Here is a 27,757-nt window from a genome sequence, read left to right on the forward strand (position 1 = left end):
CTCTGTTTTCATGGGGTTTTGTTTTTATGTGTTGTGTTTCATTTCTTTTGTTTTGGTTTTTAATGGATGGCCACGAGCCTTCAGTGGGGTCCCTGAAATTGGTGGGGCGCAACGTCATTGTTTTGACAGATTTAGTTGCAAAAGCACCAAGATCAATTATTCAGCAGAGCCATGCATGGTTGCAGGATTAATGGTGTGTGTGTCGTATAAATCAAGCTGCAGTCCTGAACCACTCCAGGAGAGAGGAAACGGTAAAGATGCATGTGGAAAAGGCATTAGCGTCCACATTAATTCTCCGATAGAGCATTCGTAACCTTGAGCCAGTAACAGTAAGCATGCTTTCAGTCACAAATAAAGCCTGCTGATCTCCGATGAGGCAAAGCTCTGATAACTAACACCTGCACTCTGTCACATTAGATCATCTGGATGGGATGCGAACTGAAGGACAGAGTCTTCATTTCACTCATGAGCAAGGATAAAATGGGATGGCCCATATCTATAATTGGGGAAAGTAAACTGTCCAGGGGATTGAGCTCTAGAGATACAGCATGTCACATTACTCAGCCCCTCTCTATTCACCCTGTTCTCTATTTACCTCTATGTGTCTTGCTTTCTGTCTCTCAAACACCCTTTCTCAATACCCCAACCTTTCTACCTGTCTTTTTCTGTCTTCTGAAAAACGTAGAAGTTTTGGAGATGGAGACTGTTTGGATGAGATAGTCGTTTTATCTATGTCTCAATGTCACTGAATAGCAGTTGTCACTCTGCTGGTTGATGGAATACAAAAATATCCAACAAAGTCAAGGATGAGCCCACTGTAAATATGGGTTCTCTGAAATGGGCATTAATTTAAAGGTGTACACAGTAACTTTTGTCTTTGTGTCATCTTGGACCTAGTGGCTTGGAAGCAGCATCATTTAAAATCAATAGTTTTCAATGCCATTGTAGGAATTTAGTATTCACAGTCAGCATGATTACTTTAATCAAAGAGTGAAAGTGCCAAATAACAGGACGTTTACTGAGATTAAGCAAGTAGTATTCGGCTGGTCATGTGATTCTTACATGGAAGCCCCCATGTGTGGACCCTCTCCATGTAGAACCAGTTTTTATAAGGTTACTGATATGACTGAAGTCTTCATTTTAATGGGAGTGCTCATGAATTCCTACATATATTGTAATATTACAATTCATGTCTTTAGGAGTTAAACTTTTTTAATGAGGAAACAATTACTGAGTGCACTTTTAAAGCCTTGAAAAACACCAAAATGCTGATTTTGTAAAAAGAAATGAGCAAAAAGTAATTGTATCAAAATATAATGATTGTATTATTCAAAATTCATAACATATGTTTCAAATCAATGTCTCGTCCTTAAGTCTGCCTGTATCTATATATGAAAACCAGAATGTTGTTAAAAATAGTTAAACATTTTTTATAAGAGTAGGATTACTTGGATTTTTTATCTTATTATAGTAGAAAACATTACAAGCAGTTGTAAAATTGTATTTTTAAATATTTTGTATTTACATTATGTAAGGCCACTGCCAAGATGTCTGATAGCCCAACACACATCAATTCATGGAATAACAAAGAACTTTCAACGTCAGACAACATCTGAACTCTTTCCCAAAATCTGAAACCTACACCTGAATATCACCACATGTGATAAATTGCATATCGCCTTTTAATTGTTTTACAAAACTGAAATCTTCACCTGAATATCACCACATTGTGATAAATTGAAAATCACCTTGCTGCCCCTCTTCTCTCTTCCTCGCTTTCCCTTCTCCCCTTCAACAGTTCAGGACCAATATACAAAGACACAAGATTTATGTGTACAAATATAACAAATACCATGAAAACAAAGAATGCATGTGTTTAATATCATTTAAGATGTCTCTGTGTGACTGGTATAATGGTCTCATTCCCATTTGGTAAAACTAATGGTGACAAAGTTATAAGGTTTTGTCCAAATACTGCATTATTCTGGTGGTCTATCCCCCTCATTGACCTACAATTTAAATTATTTCTTGTATGTTAATGTATGTTGAGAAGTAATAATATTCCAGGAAGTCAATTCACCCTCAAATTCTCATTGTTCAAAGGATAATATCATTTGGTACTCAATGTTTTCTGTTTGGATATTTAAGGAAGATTGGCAAGGAACTTGGGGAGTCTGTAGTCAGATATCCCACACAATTGCTGTGTGTAGTTTTCCATTGCCAGTATGTTTCTTTGACTTGTCTTTTATTTTTAGGAATGTTTGTTTATTCTGATCATGTGTGAAATTGACTTTGGTTGATTTTGTAACTTCCGTTTTAAATCCTACCAGGCAAATAAATATTAACTTTTTGATTTATTCTGTATTCCATCAAAATCATTTATCACCGGTAGGTTCGAGGGACACCTTTTTTTACCCGAAACTTATATCCAGGATAATGATCATTACTGGAGCTTATGAATAGGAGAAAACCACGTAAGACTACCAGTCACTGTTTATCACCGTCTTAGCAAGTTGTATGAAACGTGACTAAATAAATCTATCTTCTGGTTATGAGCAAGCAGTAGGCGGCTGAACCAGTTGATATTAGTAAACCCTGCAACTACTGACTATGAACAGAACTGGCAATTTTGTGTGTGTGTGTCAGCTGGCAACAATGTGCTGTGGACAATTGTATAATATGTGAACCATATTATCATAAGGTTTAAAAAAAAAAATCTCCTTTAATTAAGAGTGGTTGCAGACTGTAGAGCCAGGTTGAGTGAGATTAATTCTAATAAATATGGAGAGGATAGTCATGATGTTGAATGAGGTAAGATAGAGAGGCAGGGTGTATATCTGGAAGGGTAGAGAGGCCTGCTGCCCAAGCAGATCCAGCCACCAGTCTTTGTGAGAGGAAGAGAGCTCTAGGCCAGAACAGATGCACCACCAAGCACACACCAGCTTACAAAACATCTCATAGTAAGTCAGCCAGACATAGACCTCTAAAATAAAGTGTCACTTCTCATTTTCCCTCCCTTCTGTCATCCGCTTGCTCCTTTAGTTTTTTCCTCTCCTATGTGGCCCTCTTTCTTTCTCATAACACATAGTCTGTCTCCTCCTTGTATCTGTGCTACACTTTTTGTGGTGTGTGTGTGTGTGTGTGTGTGTGTGTGTGTGTGTGTGTGTGTGTGTGTGTGTGTGTGTGTGTGTGTGTGTGTGTGTGTGTGTGTGTGTGAGCGTGTATTTATCACTTTGTGGGGACCAAATGTCCCCATAAGGATAGTAAAACCCAAAATTTTTGACCTTGTGGGGACATTTTGTCGGTCCCCATGAGGAAAACAGCTTATAAATCATACTAAATTCTGTTTTTTGAAAATGTAAAAATGCAGAAAGTTTTCTGTGAGGGTTAGGTTTAGGGGTAGGGTTAGGTTTAGGGGATAGAATATAAAGTTTGTACAGTATAAAAACCATTATGTCTATGGAAAGTCCCCATAAAACATGGAAACACAACAAGTGTGTGTGTGTGTGTGTGTGTGTGTGTGTGTGTGTGTGTGTGTGTGTGTGTGTGTGTGTGTGTGTGTGTGTGTGTGTGTGTGTGTGTGTGTGTGCGTGTTTTTGTGATTTACGAGGACAATTTTGTAAGTTACAAATTAGTAATTACAAGGTTATTATGCTATAAATGTGATTTATGAGGACATTTCTAGTGTCCCCATAATTCAAATTGCTTAAAAATCATACTAAACAATGTTTTATTGAAAATGTAAAAATGCAGAAGGTTTTCTGTGATGATTAGGTTTAGGGGTTGTGTTAGGTTTAGAGGATAGAATCTATAGTTTGTACAGTATAAAAGTCATTATGTCTATGGAAAGTCCTCATAATGATAGGTAACCAACATGTGTGTGTGTGTGTGTGTGTGTGTGTGTGTGTGTGTGTGTGTGTGTGTGTGTGTGTGTGTGTCTCTTCAAACTCAGATTGAGTGTGTTGTGTCTATTGTTCTGTGAGAAATCAAAAACTTCAAGTCTGTTTACAGTATATTTGCTCACTCATTTGAGTTTATATCTGTATGAAAAGGTTAATTCAAACTTCAGTTTTTTTTTCTTATGTGTATTTGGTTTGAAAACGGTTTAGATTCATTTAGAACAGTTTCCAGACCCTTATGAAAACATAATTAGTCCTGTGACCAATTTTCCAACTGACTCTAGACATTAATTTAACCACTGGAATCGTATGGATTACTTTTATGCTGCCTTTATTTGCTTTTTGGACCTCAAAAGTTCTGTCCACCATTCACTTGAATTGTATGGACCTACAGAGATGAAACATTCTTCAAAAAATTCAGCTGAAGAAAGAAAGTCATTTACATCTGCGATGGCAGGAGGGTGAGGAAATTATGAGAGAAATTAAATTTTTGGGTGAACCATCCCTTTAATTGCAAACTAATTACTCCTTTCTGTCACTATGTAAGAATGTCAAGCTGTCCCAGACTGTTCCTAGCCATCTGGATCCTCGCTGCAGGATAAAGCAGAAAAGCTTGCTACCTTGTTCAAAACTATAACTGGAGCACAGAGCAACCCAGTCAATTTGGTAGATGACAAATCTGATTTTAGAAAGATGTTAAGGCAATGGTTTGCCACTCTTAACAGGTTGAAGGCTAAACAATATGGATTGGTTCTGCTGTTTCTATTTGCCCTGTCAATTCCCACTGGCTGCACCACAAATATTATATACTATATATAAAATGATATTATATTAATTCCTACACGCACTTTTTTCATAAATGCTAGCATGCTGTGCAAAACATTACTGATTTGTTTGAAGCTTCCAAAACATTTACAAATTATTCTCTTAATTTCCAGCTAGAAAATGATACCTAGGTGACATTTTAATCAGTACAATTCACAACAACAATGTTCAATACATCATAGAAAAACGAAATGTATGGGAGGCATTAGACATGCACATGATCAATAAATGTAAGACATAGTGGCAAGCCAGTTGCCCAATAAGGCAAGTGACATGTCGGTCAACTGGACTGAATTCTCTCACACTGACCCCGGGCCATTGGGCAATCCTTATTTTGAGCCCTGGGGTGTATGAAGGAACCTCTAGCTCTTTAGAAGGAAATGTGGTTTGGTCTGTACTAACCTCGCCTGACCTCTCTTCTCATCTTTCTTCCCCCTCCCTCGGCATCCTGCGTTTGTGTGCGGAAGATTAAGCCACTCTGACGATGCCATGTTTACAAATATGCAGCCAGAGGAACAGGGCATGCAACGCTGTGGAGGAATAGAATACAAATTGCTTTTTTATCTCTATCAGGGCCTGGGCTTCAGAAAATGTGTTTGTGATTGGTGTTCCTCTGCCTGTGAAGGATAAAGCCTCTGCTCTGTATTTGGGTGCTGGTTAGAATTCGTCCTCTCCCTTTCTTCTTCACTCTCTGTACCTCCCGTTCTCTTTCTCCCCTCCTCTTCTGCCTTATCCCCGGGTCTGATTTTCTGACTGTTTCCCTGGTAATCAAGTAGTCTCTCAGCTCTTCACTGATGTCTCCCTGACTCTTTCTCTCTTTTCTCACTGTTTTGGAGGACTCTATATGAATTACAGTCTCTGTGATTATCTGCCTGCTCAAAATGAAGCTGGTAGAAATCAAGAGAGCATATACAGTACATCAAGTAGGTTGTTTTATAACTGTGTGCTAATCACTACTAATGCAATTGTTCAGAGCTAAAAATTCTCCCTGGCTTCTACAATCAAGCAGTCCAGATAACTGACAGTAGTGCTGCTCTGCACTATAGACTAGTCCCAGAAGATAATATTATTGCTCAGAGGTTGCTCTTACATCCAGAGACTTAATGGGGTTCTCTTTTAAGTTTTATATAAATATCAGCTTTCTTATTGGAAACAGAAAGGGTTTTCGAAAACTTTGGTGAGTTCAAATTAAATCCTCTGATTTGTATTGCAGGCTTGACTTGCACTCAATGAAACTTGTTAGTTCAGATGCGTGGCTACTTAAAATACTTAAATAATGAAAATTAAAATTAAAAAAAAGTTGCTGTCCACACTGTGAAAAACAGTGACTTATAAACATATCTAGTAAAAAATTAATAATATATATATATATATATATATATATATATATATATATATATATATATATATATATATATATAAAACTTGCAAAGTGAAAAAGTACAGTTTTTAGTAAGTTAAATAAAACATTATACAGTAACTAAGAACTTAGGTTTATAAGAAAATTATGCTGCTTTAAGTATACTGCTGCGTGTGTGTGTGTGTGTGCTATATATCTATATATATATATATATATATAATGGGATAAACATGTTTTAAATGGTATAGAGATAAGTTTTTTTTTTTGTTTGTTTGTTTTTTTCCAGAATAAAAAATATAATAAGCAGGAGACTTAATTATAACTCCATTTAATCTCATTGCTGTCAAGGAGAAATATTAAGAAATTCCATTTGTAATTATTCTTTCCTATGAGGTGGCTTGCATTTTTAAAATCCTTACAAACTTCAATCCATTAAAGTGGAGTCAGGAATTTAGTTTGTCTGAAATGCTTAGAATAATTAATTAAGTGGTGTAAACCACTTTTGAGATTTTGACAGTGTTGAGTCAGTGGCCACGTGCACCCTCGTATAGCGATTATAATGCGTTTAAGGCAATACTGCGATTAAACTGTATCTCATGTAAACAGAATATTGTGATTATTATATTGCGATTATGCTTATAATCAGAGTAATTATAATCGCAGTAAGATATGTGGATTACTCCTATTTTAAGCACTTTATACTGCCATGAAAACACTTTAATCGCATTTCTTCAACTCTGACCAAAGTGTGCCTGCACCAGTGCTGCAGACAGATCATGTTCCACTCAAGCACAGGTTCAAAAACATTGTGAAAAAGAAGCTGCATTTACATGTAAAATGGCAGTTCCGTGCACCGTTTTCCAGTGGTGGTGCTCCCCCATATACAGCTCCACGGCAAACAAAAACATATTTTCCCAAGTTGTGAATGCCTGTTTGCCATCTCAATGGAATGTTGGGGAGATAAAAAGACCATATGATGCAAAATAACGGGAAGGAAACACGTCTTTTAAATTTGTGTTTAAATTCACACACAAATGACTCTTATGAACCGATTCTTTTTAGTGAATCAAAACAGACTCAGCAACTGGTGTAGTCTGACAAACAAATGACTCTTATGAACCAATTCATTTTGTAAATCATTTTGCAACCAGTGTAGTCCGTCAAACAATTGACTCTTATAAATCGATGCTTTTTAGAGAATCAAAACAGACAAAGCAACCAGTGGCTGTGTCTCGTTTCAAAGGCTACGCGCTAGATAGGATGCGTCCTTTGAAGGCTGCAGACTATGGAGAGTCCTCCTTTAAACAAGTCTCATTTAAACAAGATGGTCTTTGTAGAACAAACGGAAACGGAATGTATCATGGTTGCTATGACAGCACGCCACTCTTTAACAAGCATGAGCGTAAACAAAGCCCCTTTGGAAGGGAATGTATGAGGTAAAATTTAGGTGAATTATAATGTTGTATAGAGAAAAGAAAATAGATTGTAAAAGTTGTACTTATAGTCTAATATATTATTTTAATTATATATTAAATATAATTATACATATTATATACTCTGCACCCATCTACTGAGGTACTTCAACTTGGGAATTAACATTCCTTGCTTTTGAACATCATATTTACGGACAAATTGGCATAATTTATTTTAGACATTTCCATTGAAGCAAAGAATTTTGGGTTGTGAGTGCCCACGAAGGATACACCTCATGCTTCCTCCAAATTCCCATGAAAGAAGGTCACATTCGAAGGCTGCATTTGAAGTGTCCTACTCATTTTCTGAAACGAGTTGGCCTCGATGACGTATGAAGCCGAAAAATTTGACCTCCGGAGGACGCATCCTTCCAAACGAGACACAGCTTATGTTGTTTCTTCAAACATATGTCTCACATCCAGTGTAGTCGAAAATTATTCTAATGACATGGTTCTTTTAATAAAATGTTCAAAAAGACTCACAAAGTGACTGTCTAATTTTCCTTGTGCCAAGCTGTATTTAAAGAGACATATTTGCAAAAAGTTGTTTTTTGTAATAAATATTCATTTATAAAAAATCATTAAATAATCTGAGTATTGGCAAGAGGCATGTAAATGGGATTGAAGTGGTTTGGCCAAATCATACAAACATTTTAATCTTATTCCTTATACTCATTATATTGGTGTACATGTAAACGTAGTCATTGTGTTAATCTGCTCAGCTTTTGTTTTGAATATTTGAAGCAGTTCAAAAAGCATGAGAACAATCTCCCCTAACTTGTGCGTAAATATTTAATTAATAAAACAATGCGTCACACATTCTTTAATGTAATTCATGCAAACCAGACTCTGATTCACATAAAATAGTCTAATATCTCTGTGCATTGTTTACAGTTCACTGTTTCTCACAGAACTTGATTGCGTTTAGATCCAGAAACTTCCAGCACACTGAAAAATCACTTCGATCAGCTGTTTCCAGTTAGCCCTTGACCTTTGACCCCCACAGAAGGGACCAACCGTCCTTTTGCCATTCCATTAGCTTTCGGAATGAAACCCAGAATTCCATGAATAATAGCCTGCTATGCCTGATAGAGACATAGATTCATAATTCAACTCGCTGGTAGGGTTTTTGGCCCTGCCATGGGCAGGGGATCAGGAGAAGGTAGAGCAGAGAATGGGATCTTTAGTGAGGAGATAGACAGGGTGATGGTGAGAATGGAGAATGAGAACAGACAATTCCCCCGTACTTCAAAGTTTTTTTCAGGGGGTTGAAGGGGAATTATCTCTCAATACCCGTGATGTTTTTGACAAGGAGCAAAGTGCTGAAGCCCTTTCTTTTCATATTTAAGAGATAAACTCTCTTCAAAGCTTTCATGAAAGTTTCTGTAATTGTTAAATTAGACACCAACAATCCATCCCTTCAGGCACTTAATCTCTAATTTAATCTGTCTCTCCTTTCAACTCTAGCACACAAGAGCCTTTCCTAATTTGGGCCTCAGTTTGTAGTCCTAGATGTACTAGAGTGTGTTTTCTTCATGGACACAAATAACTCAGCTCTGAGTCCCAGTGGCCCACGCTCTTTGTATTAGGAGCTCATGCATCACCAGCCCTGTATGACAGAGAGAAATATGCCATTTATTTTGACTTCATCCTGATAGAGGAAGACAAAGAATGAGAGGAAGAAAAAGTTGCCAGTTTTCAGTCACGGGTACTTTAGAATCAGGTGTCTGAAATGTTGGTGTCGTGTTTCTGTCCTCAAAAACGATCCCAGGCTCTGGCTAAACCGCTGACCTGAAGTCACTTTGTCACACATGAATTTAATGGTCTATTATGCTAACCTTACAATGTAACACTGAGACACGGCTCTATGCGCTCTAAGTCTGCTTAGCCTAAGGGCTGATTGAGTTAAAGGCAGATGTGTAGTGCAGCTTAAGACAGTTTATGTCTGGACACCACCTCTACCATGGCTGCCATTCTACTAATGATGCAATACTTAAGTTAACAATGCTGTCACACACTTTTGTCCAATTTAACTAGGTGGTCATTTAGCTCATGCCTAGAGTACACTTATTATCAGTGCTGGAAATGGGGGGAAGGGCTGAATTCTGAAATGGGGCACAGTTCCTCTGTGCCTTAGGCTGTGGTGCCCCTCTGGAGAAAGTAATTTCTTTTGAATTTGCATATGAAATTACTTTCTCCAGAGGTCTGGAGGTGCTGGCACTTTTTTATCCACAGCATCAAAGCGATTTCTATATGATGAATGACACAATACTGTCTGCGTAATTTTATTTCTTATTGGTTTATGTAAACATGGCTGTTGCTTCGCGTATCTGTTTCATGGGGTAGCGGATCAGGTGTGATTGGGGAGGGGTCCTGAGTGGGTCCAACGTTTGGCACTTTACCGGCTTTGAATGCGTCAAAAACGTGCATTAATTAGTAATGACATTGCTTAAGCTGGTCCAAATAGATAAAAAATAAATGTATGCATAAAGTGAACCATTGTATCACAGAGCTAACGTAAGTGTTGTGTGGGTAAGTGAAGACCCAAAAGCGAATTAACAGAAGGAGTCTTTTAATGTAGGTTCAAGTTGCCAATAATGAAAAACATAAATCTCTCCTTGAGAGAATAAAAGTGAACATAAACAACCCGCAGAGTGGGCAATGCAAAAAACAGAAAACTTCTTAATACGCTGAGAGGCGAAACAATGTAGCAGCCGAGGGTAGCAGTGAGCGGCAACTGGCTGTAGGTCTCCCCCAGAGTTGACAAGTGTCGAGGAAGCAATAGTGGTAGTCCGCTTTTCTCGCTGCGCCAGGCGAGCTGGATAGAATACAAATAACGGGTGTTAGGAGTGAACAGGTAGTTATGTGAGGCGGATGCCTACAGGACAGGACTGGACAGCGACAAACCGGACAGAGCATGCATTCCTAGGAGAGAGAAACTCAAGTGAGAATTCGACAAAGGAAGCAGCGAAAACAGAGAAAGAAGTAGAGAAGACAATCAGAGGAAAACGGGAACAGGTGGGAAGAGAATTAGTAGAGTATTCAGGGAAGATAGGGAACAGCTGGAGAAGGAGAGAAGAGGGAAAGGAGAGGTAACGAAAGAGGGCAGCAGAGGGCGACAGAGTAAAGAGAAAGAACAGGGACAAGACATACCATGACAAAACATAACACGACATAACAGTACCCCCCAACGAGCGCCTCCAGGTGCTCCCGAGGAAGAACCCTGGTGGCTCCGCAGGAAATCATCGATGAGCGACTCTCCTCGGGACCGTATCCCTCCCAGTCAACCAGATACTGATGCCCACAACCCCGAAAATGCATATCCTGCGGACCCTGTAGATTGCAACGGAGCAAGCAGCCAGAATAGGGCGAAGTCAGCGTCCGAGAGGACCACCAAACAGCTGGCTTAATGGAAGCAGAGCATGCCCGAAACACCGGGGTGACGCAGCGCAGCTTGGCTGAGTGGGCCGCACTGAAGAACGGACCAGGCGAGTGGGGACAGGGACAAAAGAAGGTGTTTGGGGCAGGTTGCGTGGAGCGGCTGCGGTGAGTGCTTGTTTAACCTGCCCCTCAATACCCCAGACAGCCGATCCGAGGATCGTCCCTCAGGGAGAATCCCTCGGGATCCGCGGGGACTTCTGAGGAATTAAAGAGGCGATAGCGCATCAGGCTTGGTGTTCTTGGAGCCAGGCGGTAGAAATAATAAATTCAAAGCGGGCGAAAAACAGGGCCCAGCGGGACTGACGGGCGTTAAGGCGGCTTGGCGGAGCGAATATACTCAAGGTTTCTATGGTCGGGTCCAAGCGACAAACGGAGCGGTAGCGCCCTCCAACCACTGGCGCCACTGCGCCTGAGAGCTAAGCGGATGGCGAGCAGCTCGCGGATCTCCCACATCATAGATTACGTTCAGGCGGGCTAGGCGATGAGAAAATACGCGCAAGGGTGGACCCTGTCGTCAGTGGAGGAGCTGAGAAAGGATGGCTCCCACGCCTACCTCGGATGCGTCAACCTCGACGATGAACTGTCTAGAGGCGTCGGGAGTAACGAGGATGGCGCGGGCGTAAAACAGTTCTTGAGAAGATCAAAAGCCCTCTGGGCGAAAGCGGACCATTCAAAGCGGCGTCTTGACAGGCGTAAGGGCAGTCAGGGGAGGCCACTTGACTGAAATTACGGATGAAGCGTCGATAGAAATTAGCTGAAACCGAGCGCTGCAGCTCGACGCGTGATTTGAGTGCGGGCCAATTAATAACAGCTTGGACCTTAGCGGGGTCCATTCTGATACCCTCTTCAGAAATGATAGAGCCGAGAAAAGTAACAGAGGAGGCATGAAAAGTACACTTCTCAGCCTTCACGTAAAGGCGGTTCTCTAACAGGCACTGAAGAACGCGGCGAACATGCTGGGCGTGAACTTGAAGTGACGGCGAAAAAATCAGGATATCGTCGAGGTAAGCGAAAACAAAGATGTTCAACATATCTCTCAGGATGTCATTAATTAAGCCTGAAAGACAGCCGAGCGTTAGCGAGGCGAGCGGGAGAACCCGATATTCAAAGTGTCCTAGCGAGTGTTAAAAGCCGTTTTCCACTCGTCCCCTCCCTAATCGCGAGCGAGATGGTAAGCGTTACGAAGGTCCAACTTAGTAAAAACTTGGCTCCCTGCAGGATCTCGAAGGCCGATGACATAAGAGGAAGCGGATAACGATTCTTAACTGTTATGTCATTCAGCCCTCGATAATCAACGCAGGAGCGCAAGGATCCGTCCTTCTTCTGAACAAAAAAAAACCTGCTCGGCGGCGAGGAGGAGGAGCGATAGTACCGGCAGCGAGAGAAACAGATAAATAATCCTCTAGGGCCTTACGTTCAGGAGCCGACAGCGAGTAAAGTCTACCCGAGGTGAGTGGTACCGGAAAAAGCTCAATCTTACAGTCATACTGAGCGGTGCTGGCGGAAGAGAAGTGGCCCAGGACCGACAGAACACTGCCCGCAGATCGTGATACTCCCCGGCACTCCGTCAAATCACCAGGATCCTCCTGTGAAGAAGAGACAGAGGAAAGGGGGAACAGCAGACATTAAACAATTCACATGACACGACACGTTCCAAGAAAGGATGGTATTCCTAGACCAATTAATAGTGGGGTTATGCAGAACTAGCCAGGGATGGCCTAAAACTATAGGGGTGAAAGGGGACTGAAAAATAAAAAAGAAATAGTCTCGTTATGATTACCAGAAACAGTGAGAGTTAAAGGTAGCGTTTCACACTGAACCTTGGGAAGGGACTACCGTCTAAGGCAAACAGGGCCGTGGGCTCATCTAACCTCTTTAGAGGGATATCATGCTCTCGTGCCCAAGTCTCGTCCATAAAGCAGCCCTCGGCCCCAGAGTCAATCAAAGCGCTACAGGAGGCAGAAGATGGAGATGGACAGGTAGGGTAGTGCAAGACCTCGAAGGAGAGACCATAGTAGTAGCGCTCACCAGTAGCTCTCCCTTTACTGGTGAGCACTGGCTTTACCGGGCAAGAGGAAACAAAGTGGACAGCAGAACCGCAGTAGAGACAGAGGCACTTGATAATTCTTCGCTCCCTCTCCTTAGCGGATATCGCGGATGCCCCCAGCTGCATGGGCTCGGAAGCCACGGTGCCGGAGGAGGATGGTAGCACTGAGAAGGGGGAAATAGTGGTAAAAGCGAAGTCCTTTCCACGAGTCCGGTGAAGCAGGTCGAGCCTTCTCTCAATCCGGATGGCGAGCTCGATCACAGAGTCAACACTCGAGGGAACCTCTCAGGAGAGAATCTCATCCTTAACCTCCACGCAGAGTCCCTCCAAAAAACGAGCGAGTAAGGCCGGCTCGTTCCAATCACAGGAGGCAGCAAGGGTCGCGAAACTCAATGGAGTAGTCGGTGACGGATCGCATACCCTGACGAAGTGAAGACAAGACCCGTGAAGCTTCCTCACCGAAAACAGAGCGGTCGAAGACCCTTATCATCTCCTCCTTAAAGTCCGAATAACGGTTGGTGCATTCAGCCTCCGCCTCCCAGATCGCTGTTCCCCACTCGCGAGCCCGTCCGGAGAGGAGAGATATCACATAGGCGTGCGTGCTCTGCACTGGGAGTAAGTAGAGGGCTGAAGAGAAAACACAACGTCACACTGAGTGAGGAACGCGGCATTCAGTAGGCTCACCAGCGAAGCACGGGGGGTTATTAATCCTGGGTTCAGGTGAGCCGGAGGGTCGTGAAACGGTGGCTGAGTCGAGGCGAAGAAGGTGTATCTGCTTGGTGAGATCGGTGACCTGAACAGCCAGGGCTTCGACGGCATGACGCGCAGCAGAGAGCTCCTCTTCGTGTCTGCCCAACATAGCTCCCTGGAACTCGACAGCAGAGTGGAATGGATCAGGAGTCGCTGGGTCCATCTTGGTCGAATTCTTCTGTTGTGTGGGTAAGTGAGGACCCAAAAGCGAATTAACAAAAGGAGTCTTTTAATGTAGGTTCAAGTTGCCAATAATGAAAAACATAAATCTCTCCTTCAGAGAATAGAAGTGAACATAAACAACCCGCAGAGTCGGCGATGCAAAAAACAGAAAACTTCTTAATACGCTGAGAGGCGAAACAATGTAGCAGCCGAGGGTAGCAGTGAGCGGCAACTGGCTGTAGGTCTCCCCCAGGGTTGACAAGGGTCGAGGAAGCAATAGTGGTAGTCCGCTTCTCTCACAGCGCCAGGCGAGCTGGACAGAATACAAATAACGGGTGTTAGGAGTGAACAGGTAGTTATGTGAGGCGGATGCCTACAGGACAGGACTGGACAGCGACAAACCGGACAGAGCATGTATTCCTAGGAGAGAGAAACTCAAGTGAGAATTCGACAAAGGAAGCAGCGAAAACAGAGAAAGAAGTAGAGAAGACAATCAGAGGAAAACGGGAACAGGTGGGATGAGAATTAGTGGAGTATTCAGGGAAGATAGGGAACAGCTGGAGAAGGAGAGAAGAGGTAAAGGAGAGGTAACGAAAGAGGGCAGCAGAGGGTGACAGAGTAAAGAGAAAGAACAGGGACAAGACATACCATGACAAAACATAACACGACATAACAGTAAGTCTCTAAAAATGAATACTTTTATTTAAATGTTTTGTTATTTAAACTTAAATGTAGGCTGTCCCAATCACTACGATGCTTTACAGCTAAATCATAAAGTTATAATGAAAATGATAAAGAATGATCAAAAGTGGCCCCTTAAATTTTTGCTGAACTGAATATATCAAGCAAGCCATCTGCTACAATTTACTGTCCACAGGGAGAAAGTTTTTGCTCCAATTAAACAATTCATCAGATCCAACAAAACACAAAACAAAATTCATTGGACCTTCATTAAATGTTCTAATTCAGTTGGACCCCGTTGTCCAATTATGCAATTTTCCAAAAATTAACAAGGCAGTTCCTACCCGTTCAGATCCATTTAAGTAGTTGTAAACAGATTTAAATAGTTTCATGTGTACTTTTGCACTCAGCAAGTTTGATGTTTCTGTTTTAAAAGTTACCTGGAATATAGTGTGAATTATAGAAGTTTGAGAAGTGGCTTACTTTTCATCGTAAATGTGATACTGGGATAGTTGCATGACAGTAATCATGGGGGGGATCTTGACCATCAATGTGGAGTTAAGTGTCTTGCTCACAGAGTTAGTGGTAAATAGTTCATGGATCACCCCTGGTGGGGTTCAAACCCAAAAAATGTCAGGTTACAGCCTAGATTGCTATTGCCAACCTATTGGCTGATGTTACCAAACCCTCTTATTTTTCAACCCCTCACCCTCCAACTTCCTGCCATAGAGACTTTTCACAATCCCATCTTTTTATGATGGATAAAATCCCATGCTATTATTTCTTTCTCATGGAATCTCCTCTTTCATTTGGAAATACGTATCCTTCTGGAAGTTAAATGTGTTGCAATGCCATTTCATGTTTTCTTTAACCATGAAGCAACACCACGCTACATTCACTTCAGTCTGTTGCCATTGTCCTTGATGAGTTGAGCAGGAGAGAGCGCTGTGATGTTCAGTATTCCATGGATGGTTGTCATATGTGAGGGTGCGCAGGGGGTTTTAGTGTATAGAGGAGCAGAGAAGAACAGGGCCTTTGCCACCCCACCACCCCATTACCTCAGCCTGCTTCGGTGGGGCTTTAACCTTGGCAGGCAGGCTGGAGGAGAGAGGGTAATTCTAACCTTAAAAACCTGCTGATTAAAGCTAGTTTTGTGGAATTTGATTCCACTTAATGCCTTTGGCCCTGAGCCCAGAGGCCTGGCATTAACATCAACAGACACTGTGTCTTCAGCCGGAGAGACGTGCTCAGGCATAAACATAGAGAGAGAGAGACACACATTTGTTGTACTGTCACGGGCATGAGTGTGGATAGTTCGCCCACAATTCCTCCTTATCTCTCATTCTCTCTCTCTCTCTCTCTCTCTCTCTCTCTCTCTCTCTCTCTCTCTCTCTCTCTCTTTCCCACTGTGTTCAGTGATATTGGAAGGCCTTAGTGGTATAATATTTTCCCTTTGTTATTGTTTTGTTTCTGATTTTGATGTATGGCTGTGTTTACTTGTCCAGCACGAGTAATTAATTCCCTCCTTCGGGGTCTGCGTATAAACTGTTTTTGTTTATTTACAATGTGCAAGGTATTTTTAGAAATCACATTACCATAAATAATTTTTTTACAGGCGGTTTTGTGCGGTTATGATCATGGTCTGTTTAGCTTAATTTATTTCTATGCATGTTCACAAAGAGGTGTTGTTGCATTGGTGTTACTTGGCTAATCCTAGTGTCTCACTGGAGAACACAAACTCACCTTGAGATGATGATACAAGAAACTAATGCTTGTCTGCATAACAAACACACAGAGTAGTCTTCAGAATGTTAATCAGGATTTTCTCAAATTAAGAATCATAACTTTGGCTCTGTCATTAAGTTGTAACAAACTAGAATCATGTTAACTTATAATGTTTATATCTTGATTACTTTTAAAACAGTGTATATTAGCATTTATAGACTGGCCTCATTTACTTCCATCGTAAGTGCCTTTTTTATATATATAAATGAGGGGCGAGTGGAAACTATTTTAGTGGTAATGAACATTGTCATGAATGTAGTTAATTGAGCTTAACTTGCATTGAACCTGGAATATTTTTTTAATGATTCAGAAGGGTGCTCGTGAGCACCCCCCATGTAGATGGTATGCACCCTTGATGCACAGTGATATTTTAATTCACTGGTCCACTGGTCCACATTGGACTACAACCCAGCAATATGTGGCATTTTGTCCAAAATGCAAGGTTGGTATTAGATGCTCTTCCACTGAGAGAGGATGGGTAGGAGATCTTTTGTTTTTGCATCAGGCTCAATCCACAGCCCTTAGGCAGGAATAATTAGGTACTAATTGATGCCTGATTGGTAATACAATAACTTCTGATCTTCTTAATGAAACAGAATTTCAGCTACTGAGCAGGACAGATCTGTCAACACACCTTCACAAGTGAAGACTTTACATGCTTGTTATATAAGCACATATTTACCCTGATCCGTTCAGTATTGCTGAAAGAAGAGTAAGGCATGACAAATGTACATGTTCAAGTGATTGGTAATAGATTTGTCTTGATTATCTTCAAGGACTTGGCTCACTATATCCCTCCACGAGGCAATTTATCAAGTTGTCTCCAATGTGCTCTCAAATTTTATGATTGAGTATTCGCAACTCGATTCACTGTCTGATAAATTATTCCTTGTGTAGCAAGTGCTCAGATAAACTCTATCAAAGTTAGCATGAACTTTGCTAGTATAAGCTGCTATATAAGACTAGACATGTACTTTGTGATGTCTGGTTTCTCTTAACCAACAAAGGCATATGAGCCTTGGCCTGGCAGATGTCATATTTAATATGACGCCAATGAAAATAAGGCTGTGTGGAATAGAAGTACAGTTCATTCAAGGTATACTGTTGTATATACTACCTTGGTGTCAATCATTCAACTCACAAACATTGGTTGTGAAAATTAGATCTAAGGCCCAGAGCATCATTCACTCACCCTCGTGGAACATAAATGAGATGATTTGCAGAATGCTAGGACAACATGAGTGAGTAAATGATGAGAGAATTATTATTTTACAGTGAACTATTCCTTTAAGGCTTCATAACATATTGAATGGACTGTTGGTCTATCCCTCACACCCTCATTTCCACTTGCGTCAAATTAAACAAGGCGTCTACCCTGACTAAGTTCCATTGTGAGCATCCAGCCATATATATCACTACCACACATATCGTCACATCGTAAAAATTCAAATTGGCAACATACTTAAGATGCCATGGACTGATTAAGAGTGCCTTCACACATCATTATGGCCTAATGAGAGAGTCGCCTATCTTCGACAGGTTGGATGCCTTGTCTCCATTGCCTGTCTGCTTTGATGGATGGCTCTGTGTAAATCCTCCAATGGAGACATGCTCAAATAGCATGTCCCCATCAGCCGTCATCCCTGCTCAACTGTCTGACCATGTAACGTCTGACCAAAGTGTACAAGGCCTTTGTACCAGACCTCAAACCCTCTGTTGACCATCACTGACCCCTGGCAAAGCACACACATAGTAGAGGAGCCATACCAGAGACAGTATTAGAGGGAAGAGATGGAACAACGCTTGATTTTAGATGTAAAAATAAAACTTGTGCCTTTCAGTTAAAAGACCCTGCACTCAAAAAGAATTTACTCAGTTTTATTCAATCCTCTCAAGTTTACATTACTCAAGAACTAAATTATATTATCAGAGTTTATTTAACTAAAAAAGTGACTTGTCAGTTTAATCTAATCCATTTGCATTGGGACAACATGGATATTTTTTGTTCGGTTAACTGAAACTGGGCAGCAGATTTGTAGTTCCCAGCATGCTATGTATGAGACTCGACAGGGAGAAATGAAAGTGTTATTTTATCTGTCTTTGTGCAAGATGAATATAAAGGGGGAGACTTGTTAGCGTTTAATGTTTTGTTATGTAGAAGAATTTCTGTTATGATGTAATTTTTGGGGTTACTATCGTGGTGAAAAACGGAGTTTGCGTCTAGGTTGAGAAACAATGCGTTTAGAATATTCTATATGTTGCTTTATCAATTGAGCAGTTGCTTTGCTAACTAACATATTGGCCAAGTTGCACTCAGTAGTGCTTTCCACCAGTATTTGTTTAACATGTTAACATTTCCTGTAATTAATTAGCATTTCACTTAAAGAGTTCTATTTGAGTTATTTTGACGTTACTTTTTTGGGGTTTACTTGATTCAGCTAGGTCTTCTCTACTTAGAGTATTTAAGTTGAAATGGCATGGCCATTTTAATTTAAGAAAACTCCATTTCAAACATGTGGAACCACTGTCCATGATTGAATCCAGTTCAACCTAAGAGTTGTTTTTTCGATTGTGCTGGCTAATTCTCATGAAACCGGTCAAGAAAAAAATGCCCTGGTCATATTTAACCCCAAATCAATGAAATATATTAATAAATAAATAAACAGCATAAAGAAAATAAAGCCTACATTTAGGACCATTATTATTTTTTTAATTGTGTTATTATTTTCAAGACAATTTAGCACTTTTTACCCCCCAATTCTCAGTACCATAACATATCTGGACATTTCACATTTATTATTCCTAGTCTCAGTGATGGTTCTCTTTACCGTAACAGTAATTTTTTCACTGTTTTACAGTACAACTGTTTTTTTAATGAAAATTAGCTAAAATAAAGGCAGAACCAAGGGGGTACTACTATGATGTATAAATACTGTACAATTTAAATAATTCATATAAAGCTTTTTTCCCACTTTGCAGTAATGAAATGATATCATAATGACCTTTTTTGCATTGCGGTAATGAGTATTGGGGGATAAAATGTTCGTAACTCTCAAAAAAAATGGCCCTAAAAAAGGCTTTATTTTCTATATGCTCTTTTTTTTTTTTTTTTTTGGTATGAACAAGGTATTTTCTTGACAGGTTTCTGACAGGTTAACAATTACCTTTTTAGACAGAGTAATCACTTTAGTAAACCCTCAGTTTACTTTAGTCTAGAATAGAACATGAATGCACATACTGCAACTTGACCAGCCTGAAAAATACCTGTTCAGAAGCATTACCAAGATGGCCACCAAACTGAATTGGAACCTTAGTCGTACTAGCTCAGTTCTGTTCATCCAAGTCATCATCTTTAATCCCTCTAAACACAAAAATGGCCCATGTATTGTCAAGTCAAAGTCTGTTTTAGATGTACATACATTGAGAACAGTTTGTAATTTGTAGTCTCACTGTTGCTCCAAATGATAATACATAAAGTCAGATTGAAAAGTGAAGAGAAGGCCTGCGTGATTGTGGGAATATAATTATGCTTTAATTGCTTGCCATTTGATGTGCTGTCATCCCACAGACAGCAAATAATGGCTTCTGTCATTGTCAGTTTGTCATGTTGCCATGCAGCCTTGAGAGAGTATCAGCAAAGAGCTGAATGATATTTGTCATGAATTATTGATAATCTTGTCTGCATTAGAGCTTTTCAATTTTCTCATTAGCTAAGTTGTGTGTATTATATCATTAAAGATTGGTCAGCCAGCCTACAGTACCTATGTCTGGGATTGTTTGTGTGAATGCATTTCACAGTATATGTATAATGGTGTGTGCGTGCATATCTGTATAACCCCTGACAGCGTGCAAACAGCATGTGTGTAGCCAATAGATGGTTTACATTGATTCCTGTATCAGCTCTGACAGGTGCTATCGTCTTACACAGCCCAGGCTTCTTGTTTATGTCTGCTGCACACTTTGTGTATTTCTTAAATTGAGTAAACAGAAGCTGCCTGGGGCTAATTTATTCACTCTCCAGTCTGCACAGTGGGATGAACAGCTAGGAACCACACACACCTGTCAATACTGTGGAACAAACATACAAAGCACTCATCCCGCTACATATTGAAGATATCCACATACAGACATCTACTGTCAGATTGAGAATGGGAGATATGTTCTTGTGTGTTTTTTGGCAGAGCTGGACGGAAGCCACATGTAGAAAGGTTTTCTGAGAGCTCCATGTCCCGCTCTGGTCATATACCTCTCTTTTGCTCTCTCTTTATGGAGAAATGAATGATAGCACAGAATAAGCAGAGCTTTGCTGAGTATAGCCTAGTCTTTGTTTGCTCAAGAGTATCTGAGTCCATTGACATGGCCAGAAGATCACAGAAACACACTCCTTTGTTTGTTTTAGGGTGTTGCTGATGGAAAGAAAGAGAAAGACAGTAATTCTATTCCAAAGCAGTGGCCTAGCTGGACGGCTGAAGGCCCAGATCTTTTGTTAATAGCCCCAAATGTTTTTTTTGTGAATAAAAAAAGAAAATAAAGAAAGAAAGCTTAATGTTCATTACATCAGGGTACAAAAGCAACAAGGCAGGCTGCAATTCTGGCTTCAAATGTAAATTAATTCTGATCTGTGAGCTTAACTTGCATTTATTGTCAGTTCGCACTTTGACTTCTACCTGCTGTTCATCAGACACGTTATGAATGCCTCGAGTGGTAGCTTTCTATTTTCTCTCACAGGGGTGCAGCTTTTCTATATCAGTGGCAATGAGGTTTTATTATGCTAGCCTTATTTCTAAATATATAATCTATAATTATCATTGCTAATCTTAATTTATTTTTAACAATCCACACACCAAGTAGATTTTAATGCATGCGCCAGATAACTTGCTTATTATTGCTTATTACACTCGGTTATTCGGGTGTAGTCGGGAGACGGGACATGGAAATAAAGAATGTTTATTGCAATGGAATTTCCTCTTACACAACTCAAAACAGCAGCTGAAAGTGTAGATAGCACAATAAATAGGTCTTAAAATGAAAAAGTCAAACAAAAATGATCAAACTGTCACTGCCTGTATATGTGCTCTGCCCTTGATGGTTCACATTTCCATGTCATGTGTTGAGTTAAACTGCTGCGTTTAAATAGCCTCTTTGGGGTGCCTTGATTTTGAAATGGTTTAAAATCAAATGGCATTGAACTTGTCTAATTATTGTACTTAAGTCTGCACACCAGAGCAAAAGGGGGTAAAAGTCTTACTTTTTATCAAGCGTTGAAACTGTGTTTTGTTAAAAACCTGGAATCACGTTTAATAGCAGTCATGATACCCAGCGCAGGTGTTTTGAGTTTATTTGCAAAATTTAGATTTTGATTATAAAGTCGTAATATTTTGCAAATAAAGTACAGATTAATAAATAAAGTTGAAGCATTAAGAGATTAAAGTCATAATAGTTTGAGAATAAAGTCGTAGCATTATGATAATACATTTCGTATGGGAATAAAGTCAAAATGATTATAATAAAGTTGTAGAATTTTAAGATTATAGACATACTATTTTGAGAATAAAGTAAAAATTATTTGAATAAAATCATAGCATTGTGTGAATAAAGTAGAAATATTAGAGAGAAAAAAATGTCAATATTAGGCTAAACAGAGCATCAATACAACCATAGAACAGACGCCGAGCCAGCAGCTTCATTAATGCAAGACATTGATATGGAAGATGTAGTTAAATCGTACTTTAGGATAGCATGTATGCAATAAAGAAATCCTTGGTCTTTTGGCACATCAGCACAGAGTTAATAGTATCCAGACTCTGCAGAGGTTATGTAGGAAATGTAATTTATACAAGAGAAAGTACAAGATAGATTTGAGCAGCCCCGATCGGTGTTGGTTTTTCCTCTCTAAACAATACTGTAACTGAGAGGGATGTTACCACATACAATATCTTGATATTGACTTACAATTCACAGCAGTTCTAATTATTTGTTGCGTTACTTGAGTGCGAGCCTTGACAGGCGCCCACAGATTGAATACTCCTGTACTAATGCACACCTCATTCATGAACAGAGAGCTCGCAAAAACTTCCCATAAATTCAGCTCGGTTGCATAGCCAAGTTATCTCCTCGATTAGTCTTGTTGTATGTAAAGACCTAGATGCTCCTCTTTTCTGTTGTCCACCACATCACTTTAATGTTACTAACCGTTCGATTTATTCTCAAAATATTACGACGTAAATGTCGTAATGCTTCAACTTTATTCTCGTAATATTTACTTTATTCTCAAAATATTATGATAAATGACAATTGCAAATTTTAAATGTTAAATTATTTTATTGTTAGCATTAGTTTCTGCACAATGAACAATGAGCCATCAAGTTGTAATTCTCGATTTGATCCTCTGCAATTTAAATTAAAATGTGTTTGACCCGTTTATTGTGCGCCTGACGTTTGCTTATATAAAGTTCTGAACCGTGTCAGTGTTGCGCTTAACATAATTATTATTTGACAGGTAGGGTGTTCATTTTTTAAGTCATGGAAAGAAGGATTCTTCTTATTTTTATATTATAATATGGCCTGTGGGCTAAACCCCGGATGACACTGAAGTCTAGCACCGCCCCTGTTCCAGCCTGCCAATCATCTTTGTCTGGCCCTCCGACTGATTTTTGATACAATTGCCTCACCATCTGAAATGCCAGAGCGCTCTCTGTGCAAAACTCATTGTTTGCAGGCAGGAGCCTCAGCAATCAATGGTGAGTTAACCAGAGACTTTTTAGCAGAGACTGGCCACTTCTATTAAAATGAATGGGTCATCCCCTCTCAATCATCTCGAGAACGTGCATGTGTATTAGCTTATCAAGCTGGAGAAGTTGCATTTTTAGGGTAATCTGAGGTAAAGAAGTGCAATTTATGATACCAGCGTTGTCAGATTTGACTGCTGATTTGAAATATGTTCTTTGATCGTAATCTTGACCAAATATTTTTGAGCTTTTGGTGTTCCCCCATTCAAGCATGACTGGAAATAGCCTCTCGGGAGTGTTCCAAAGATGGCCGACAGTGGACTGACTTGCTAGAAAGACTTTGGTTTAACAGCGCTCATTGGCACATGCAACAGTATTCAGTCATCATCGGTTGTCCAGACCAGAGCGCATGCTGGTGATAGTTTAGTTACACTGTTTGTTAAACGTGAATAGCACTGTTTAGGTGAGCATTTGATTGCATCTTTTTCAATCAAATATATTTTATAAATTGCTTAGTTGTGTGGAGTGCGGTCAAATATGCAGATGTAAAAAAGATCACCGCTGTTGTTACAGAAAAGTTGCCAGCACATTGGCACATTTTAAGCAACAAAAGAGAAATCGATTATGAAAACTGAACGTTCAAAGAAAATGTGCTAAAAATTTTGCTTTTATTCAGTATTCTTCAAGTGTGAAACAGGCATGTCTCATCTGTTCAGGGTCAGTGGTACTCATAAAAACAGTGATATGTGAAACTAAACCTGCAAATATTCAGATTTGGTTCAATACATCTGTGAGTCAGCCCTCTCAATCACGAACAGCATCAACAGTTTTTTTCTTCTTTTGCCAATGATTATTTGCACACATTTCTGGCTCCTGCACTGGCTATTGTGTGCAAATTCACAATATTTGCAGGACTCATTTTCTTCACTGAATAGGAGATACACTAGAGAAAATGGAAGAATATACATTATATATTTTTTTTCCAAAAAGAAAATTGAATTGAAATGTATTCTTAAGTAATGACGTTTTTATATGACCATTGTTTTCATATGTGTGTTGATATTGTGAGAGGGCTTTAGCAGATCGAAATGTTTCTCCTTGACTTTAATAATTTGTAAACAATAGGGCTAAAATGATTATTATGTTTTTATTTGTATTTATTTTTTAAAGTAAAGTTGATTAAAAATTATTTGTTAGTTAAGAGTATGCCAGGTTTATTTTTCAGTCAGATCTTATGAAGGAATTTTAGGGACCTTACCTTGAACTGTAGTTTTGTAACTGCACAATTTGTGATTTTAACTTTGCTTTAGTCTCATACAACCAACAATGGACACAAAGCCCTAATCTTATTTCCAAATCAGTTTGTCATTGCAGTGTAACTGTGTCCTTAACCTTCCTTAGAACTTCAGAAAAATCCATTATATGACATGTGTGGTGTCTGTGTACGTGTATATGTGTACAAATGTGTGTGGTGAGTGTGGATATTTTTGCACCAAGACTGCTTTGTTTTCCAATTCTCCACAGGTAAATAAATATTCCCTGTGTGCATTGTAGAGGAGCCGTAACCATAGAAATGGATATTTGATTTATTCCAGAAAGAGCCAAGCTCCTTGGCTTGAGTGCTCACAAACAATAAGTTGAGGAGAAAGCTGGAACCCAGCAACAGCACAGCATCACAGATGACTTTCCCAAGAGTCTTCTGCCCAAAATCACATGACTCATTCCAGACCAGACCTCACCTTACACTTGGCCAGATCATGTCAGGTTTTATCATTATAATATTATGCAGAATTATCATTATTACTATTATGATTATTAGATTTGCATTATACAAAAGTAATATATTTCTGTCCTGTTTACTCCACATTCAACTGGGCCTTTTATTTTGACACCGAAAGTGCTGTTGTATTTAAATCAACTTCACAAGGAGCTTTTAATTTGACAGAAAAGGCTATATATATTTTACAGTTTTACAGTGTTCCCCATTTCCTGAAATGATGTAATCTCCTCCTTTTCTATTATATGATGCCACATTTGTAGATTTATTTAATATATTGTCATGGTTACTAATGTTTGGAACTGTGCGAATGCTTGAACCTAAATTACTTTGATTTCACAATACACGTGAACTGATCTGAGAGCGCCGCCATACATGTGCACACAGATCTGCGTTTCACTAGTTTGTTCTGAATCACACACAGACACAGACCGTGTTTTACTGTCTTTAAATCACAGCCTTTTGTGGAATAAGTATCACATATGACCAACTCGCCATTTTTATGTTATTTTGATTAATTTTGACGCCCTGAAGGATTGTGAAGTTATTATACTGATAGGCTCTTTATGGCCAAATTAAAGCACAAAAAAAATCATTGCGATATTCTGGATACTGGTCAATTTTACATATCTCGGTTATATCATTAACATTGTATATATTGCCCAGCCCTAGTCCCGTTACCATGCTCATGTACTGGTACTCTTACTCGTAAAAATGCTCTGATACCAAAAAACGATACCATCTGACATACGAATGTCATTATGTAACATTAAGCGCACATCATGTCATGTATTAGTGAGATTATCAGCAAAAGCTGTATTTTAATGTGATGAATATATAGTTTTAAATGTGAGTGCTTATGAATGTGTGGAGCCGGTGTTGTGCAAGCATAAAAACACAAAGTGCTCCTAACTTTAAGAGATCCTTGACTCATACATGGAAAACTCTATTGTGTGTATCTGGCAGAAGGCAGAGCGCTAATTCACTTTTTTGCACGAGTCATATACAGACTACATATTTTTTTTAATAGTAGCCTTTTGCAGTTTATTAATCACTCTGAGTTATGAAGCAAACTGCTTTCCGGATTGGGAAGCTGCCGTCAATACATCAGAGCTCCGTGGTCAAAACAACACAGAAGCACTTCAAAATAAAAGCTCAATTTAAATAAAAAAGTATGACAAAAATAGATTACTACTGTATAGTTATGTAATATTCACTGTTATACTACTGCTAATAATAACAATAATAATAAATGAATAGTAATTGTATTATATTAAAGCAATAACTCACACTTGTTATTGTCTCTTATGTAGCACTTTATTTGACAAAAATAACTCCAGTTTTGTATTTAGTATTGTGCTGCGAAGTTCTGTATTAAATCACTTTGTCAAATTAATTGTTATACTTTAATTTGATTAAAGTTTGAATGAACGGGTGTAAAGTAATGACATACAAATTCTCTTGTTACTGTAATTAAGTATTTTAAAAATTGTGTACTTTTATTTGAGTTAATTTTAGGTGCTGTAACTTTACTTTTGCTGCACTATTTTCCCTCCATCTGTGTTCGCTACTTCCCTGTCCTGATTTTATTTTTATTCATCAATGTGATTGGCTCCAGAGAGTCTCGGGACTCCTGTCAAATCAAAACACTCATAGAAAACTTGAACGGCAGCAGACGCCAACTGCTATAAATCTTCATGGATGTGGAAGACACCTTAAGCAGCAGTTCAACACCTTGAACATCCATGGCCACTCCTGAATGGGCTTTTTGCAATGAAGAAGGCCAATTGTTTGATCATGTGATGTGAGTTAAGCTTGCACAAGCCAGTCGAGATAACAGCTTTAATTCTACCGCTTTTTTGAAGAAACATCGAGGTAAATCTCATATTTCTGCTTACTAGATTCTCTGTATCTATAAATCGCCTGTAAATTAGCTATTAATCACTGAGATTATTGAGCTGCTGTGAGGGATTTATGCAATGTCAGCAATAGGGATGGGTGATTAAACAATCTCGATATTTATTGAAGGAAAAAAATCCTCGATATCAATTATAAACTTTTTATAGTTTTCTGTATTTAGCCTATGTTCTAGGGTTACTGCTAGGTCATCTAGACCAGGGGTGCTCATTACATCGATCGCGATAGCAAGACAACCACTGGTTGATCTCAATAAACGGTTGTCAGTGGGCAGGACTGCTTTATAGAATTAAAACATTAGCGTGACGAAGAAACATGGAGTAATGCGAAAATACAGTACAGGTCAAAGAAAAGTCAAGACGACAAAGATGTTAATAAGTCAAACTTTGCTTGTTGCATTGGAGCAACATTGCAACTTGCAGCATTAATACACACTCACAGAGCACATTATTAGGAACACCTGTACACCTACTTATTTATGTGATTATCTATTCAGCCAATCGTGTGGCAGCAGTGCAATACATAAACCATCAAACTGGGAAAATAATGTGATCTTAGTGATTTCGACCGTGGCATGATTAAGGCAGACAGAAAGGCAACAGTAACTCAGATAACCACTCTGTACAACTGTAGTGTGTAGAATAACATCTCATAATGCACAACACGTCACCTTGAGGTGACAACAAAATAACTTTATTAGTGAGTGCAGAATTCAACTGATGTGTGGTCACAATGTAGCTCATCCATTAAAAATCTAGACACACAACTATCCGTTTGATGATATTAGGTTTACGGTTTTGAGTCTTTCGTTTTTAACTCAAATGCATAACATAATGTGAAGCTGTTTTTGCGCTGATGTAAACTCTAACATTCATTTGGTATAAATATAAGTTCTTTTGTTATAAATATAAGT

At 39.3% G+C, this 27,757-nt stretch overlaps 1 protein-coding gene across 2 annotated transcripts in view; it reads left to right on the plus strand.

Moving 5' to 3' along the window:
- LOC127619231 (calmodulin-binding transcription activator 1-like) overlaps positions 1-27,757 on the plus strand; it is a 548,116-nt gene that overhangs the window by 429,751 nt on the left and 90,608 nt on the right. The window lies entirely within an intron of this gene.

Source organism: Xyrauchen texanus, chromosome 25, assembly GCF_025860055.1.
Source record: "Xyrauchen texanus isolate HMW12.3.18 chromosome 25, RBS_HiC_50CHRs, whole genome shotgun sequence".
Lineage (NCBI taxonomy): Eukaryota > Metazoa > Chordata > Actinopteri > Cypriniformes > Catostomidae > Xyrauchen > Xyrauchen texanus.